Source organism: Panthera onca, chromosome B1 (assembly GCF_046562875.1).
Source record: "Panthera onca isolate mPanOnc1 chromosome B1, mPanOnc1 haplotype 2, whole genome shotgun sequence".
Lineage (NCBI taxonomy): Eukaryota > Metazoa > Chordata > Mammalia > Carnivora > Felidae > Panthera > Panthera onca.
Genome location: NC_138342.1, coordinates 41267509 through 41271676, shown reverse-complemented (window position 1 = coordinate 41271676; position 4168 = coordinate 41267509). Strand labels below are relative to the sequence as shown.

General features: G+C 39.9%; 1 pseudogene; it reads right to left on the bottom strand.

Annotated features, from left to right (window-relative positions):
* Positions 1 to 1658: 1658 nt before the first annotated feature.
* LOC132693332 (small ribosomal subunit protein uS8 pseudogene) lies at positions 1659 to 2101 on the bottom strand (annotated as a pseudogene).
* Positions 2102 to 4168: the final 2067 nt, after the last annotated feature.

The following is a 4168-nucleotide window of genomic DNA, read 5'->3' as shown; positions in this document are numbered from 1 at the left end:
GCAATATCGCTTCCTCCCCCCCCACCCCCCACCCCCAGCAATATCACTTCTATTTCCCTTTAATTCTCAGCTAAGTGCTTGCCACTGTGTATCACCTAGAGATGCGTGGATTGTCAGGTAGGTGTGTTCTTATAGACATACAGGTTGATTCTGCTCCCTTTTCTAGCAGCTGGCTTCTTTTGAAGGGGACCTACTCTTGATTACCTTAGTTCACTTATCAATCCTATCTTAGCAATCTCAGAGATACCTGTAGGTCTTATTTCCTTGCACTTGTTAACATCTCAAGCCTACTTTGTCTTGCCACTGTGCAAGCTCCTCAAAAGTGGAAACTGTGGACCAATTGCATCAGAATCACCTCACCCCAAATCCAGACTTACTGAGTCAAACTATCTGAGGGGTATCCCCAGAATCTGAATTTTTATTGAGCAGCCCTGCCACATGCTTTTGTGTGTAGATATTTAAGACCATTACCTCTGTTCCAGATTCCCCTTTAGTGGTTAATTTACTAATTCATTCAACCATTCATTGAGTGCCCATCCAAGCAGTTCCCTAAATACTACAGTGAAAAAAGAAATGGAAACCACAATTGGTAAAAAAAAAAAAAAACAAACAAACAAGAAACCTGTATTTTTGATTTGCAAAATAGATCAACTGTACCAAATCATAATATGCGATATAAACTATCTAAACGCAAATTATTTTAACACTAGCTCATTCAGACCCATATATCCCAAGATAAGGCTATAGTAACAGTCACTTCACGTGGATTCATTTCTGTGTTCCAAAGACCACAGACAGTTCTAGCAACCTGCCAGATTTACAAATTCTGTCAATCCTGACCTAACCCCAGTCCTACAAACTCTGCAAGCACTCTTCCCTAATTTTCCTCTCTGGAGACCCTACTGAGATTCCATCCAGCTCATGTTTTTCCTTGCTCACAATTTCAGTAAACTCAGCTTGTATAAGCAGCAGGTGTCCGTGGTGTTCTTTTTGTTGGGCTTCAACAGCAGGTACAGATATGAAATTGTTATTTTCTTCTATGAATTATTGTTTATCTCCTTTACTGTTATTTTGCATTCTGTTTTATGTGATACTATTCCTAGAATCTAAATTTAGTGTTTCTGTGCATTTTCCTCCGGAGGCACATCGATCAAGACACATCCATTGGCTGCTTACTCTCTATACCTCGAGAACAGAGTATAGGAGAGTTATTTCAAGAGTTAAGTTACTGAAGCAATAACAATCCCACAGTCTTCAGCAATTTGAAATGTGTCTAGATCCTGTGGAAACGAGGGCTGTGATTCCTGAAATGTTGCCAGGGTGTCTCTCAATGTGGATTTAGTCTCCTTCATCCCATTCAGGATTTAGAGGATACATTCAATCAAGATTCCTCTTTTTCAGCCCTGGACATTTTTCTTCTATTTCTTTATTTCTTTCCCTCCAGTCTCTTCATTACTTACCTCTACACAAAGGCATAAACTTCTAGACCTATCCACCATGAGTCTTAACTTTTATCCCCTCCTTAACCATTTCATTTTGTTTTGTTTTTATTTAAATTTTAGTTAACATACAGCACAATATTGGTTTCAGGAGTAGCATTCAGTGATTCATCACTTACATACAATACCCAATGCTCATCACAAGTGCTCTCCTTTTTCTTTTCTTTTTTTCCAGTAAGGCATTTTATTAGTATGAATGTATTACATCCCTAGAAAAAGAATCCCAGGACTTTCCCTCCTGTGTGTTTTCGTCTTGCTTCTTCATGGTCCATGATGCCAGCTGAGGTTGTCAGTACAACGAAACCAAACTGGCGGGATGGGAGCAGATTATTCTGCCATTTTTCTAGATCTTTGAGTTGTACATCAAACCTGGGGCTGATCACTCCACACTTGTTTAACCTGCCTCTGAGGTTCACAATTTTTCCAGCTCTCTGATCATCGATGATTTCAAATTCACCAATGTAGCCATGCTTCATCATCACAGTCAGAAATCAGACGATGACTTTGGAGAATGGCCTGATAAGAACCTGGCATTTGCCTGTCTTTTCATCATTGTTTATGCCCTTGAGAGCATCTGCCAGGACATTCAGGCACACCATTATGGCAGCACGGAAAGATGGTGGACAGAGAGCGTCCTCCTTAATCCCCATCACCCATCTAGCCCATCTTCCACCCACCTACCTCTGTCAACCCTCAGTTTGTGCTCTATTGTTAGGAGTCTCTTGTGATTTTTTTCCCTCTCTTCTCTCCCCCTACTTCTCATATGTTCATCTGTTTTGTTTCTTAAATTCTACATATGCATGAAATTATATTGTATTTGTCTTTCTCTAATTGATTTCACTTAGCATAATATACTCTAGCTCCATCCACATCATTGCAAATGACAAGGTATCATTCTTTTGACAGCTGAGTAATATTCCATCATATATATATATATATATATATATATATATATATATATGCCACATCTTCTTTATGCATTCATTAGTCAATGGACATTTGGGCTCTCTCCATAGTTTGGCTACTGCTTATAGTGCTACTATAAACATTGGGGTGCATGTACCCCTTTACATCTGTATTTTTGTACCCTTTGGGTAAATACCTAATAGTCCAATTCCTGGAGCATACAGTAGTTCTGTTTTCAGTTTTTTATGGAACCTCCGCACTGTTTTCCAGAGTGGCTGTGCCAGCCTGCATTTCCACCAACAGCGCAAATGGGTTCCCTTTTCTCCTTCCAACACCTATTGTTTCCTGTGTTGTTAATTTTAGCCATTCGGACAGGTGTGAGGTGATATCTCATTGTGGTTTTGATTTGCACTTTCCTGATGATGAGTCATGCTGAGCATCTTTTCATGTGTCTGGTAGCCAACTGGATGTCTTCTTTGGAAAAGTGTCTATTCATGTCTTCTGCCCATTTCTATTTCTGCCCATTTCTATGAGCTATTTGTTTTTTGGGTGTTGAGTTTTATAAGTACTTTATATATTTTGAATACTAACCCTTTATCAGATACATCATTTGCAAATATCTTCTCCCATTCCATAGGCCACCTTTTAATTACTTTGATTGTTTCCTTTGCTGTGCAGAAGCTTTTTATCTTGATGAAGTACCAACAGTTCATGTTTGCTTTCAGTGACATGTCGAGTAAGAAATTGCTCCTGCCTAGATCAAAGAGGTTGTTGCCTGTGTTCTCCTCTAGGATTTTGATGGTTTCCTTTCACATTGAGGTCTTTCATCCATTTTGAATTTATTTTTGTGTATCATATAAGAAAGTGGTCCACTTTCATTCTTCTGCATGTTGCTGTCCAGTTTTCCCAGCTCTGTTGAAGAGACTGTCTTCTTTCCATTGGATATTCTTTCCTGCTTTGTTCAAGATGAGTTGACCATATAGTTATGGGTCCAATTTCTGGGCTTTCTATTCTGTTCCACTGATTTACGTGTCTGTTTTTGTGCCAGTACCATACTGTCTTGATGAGAACAGCTTTATAATATAGCTTGAAATCCAGTAACCATTTTCATTTTGAGTTCTGGCCACACCCCTTGGGTTGACCTCCCAACACTGTAATTCAGTTGTCAGCTGTGTGCTATTTAATAACCCATTAGCAAAGGGTTGTTTTGTGGATAAAACATCTTCGCAAATCTCCCTGAATCAGATTCTGGCATGAGGAATTGTTACCGACTGAATGTTTATATCACCCTAAAGTCCATATGTTGAGGCCCTAACCCCCTTGCATTTGGAAGTAGGGCTTTTTTGGAAGGTAATTAGGTTTAGACGAGGTCCTGAGGATGGAGCCCCCGTGATGGGATCAGTGTCCTTACAGAAGAGAAAGAGATACCAGAGCTTGCTTTCTAACAGAGACTTTGAGAAAGCCTGAGTTGGTAAAAAGGGCCCTGACCCAGAACCCAAGAGACCTAGATTCCATTCCCAGGTCTGTGCCTCACTAGCTGTGTGATTTCAGCTGAGCCACTCACTTCCCCAAGTATCTGTGTTCTCATCCAAAAACCAAGAGGGTTAGCTAAATTAGAGGTCCTCAACACTAGGGTTGCAACATGTGACAAAAATCCAGAAATAACAGTGGCTTAAGTTAGAAATATAATTGTCTACACACAGACAGCCCAAGAATCTCATAATATCTCCGGCATCTTCATGGACCCAGGCTCCTTCTACCTG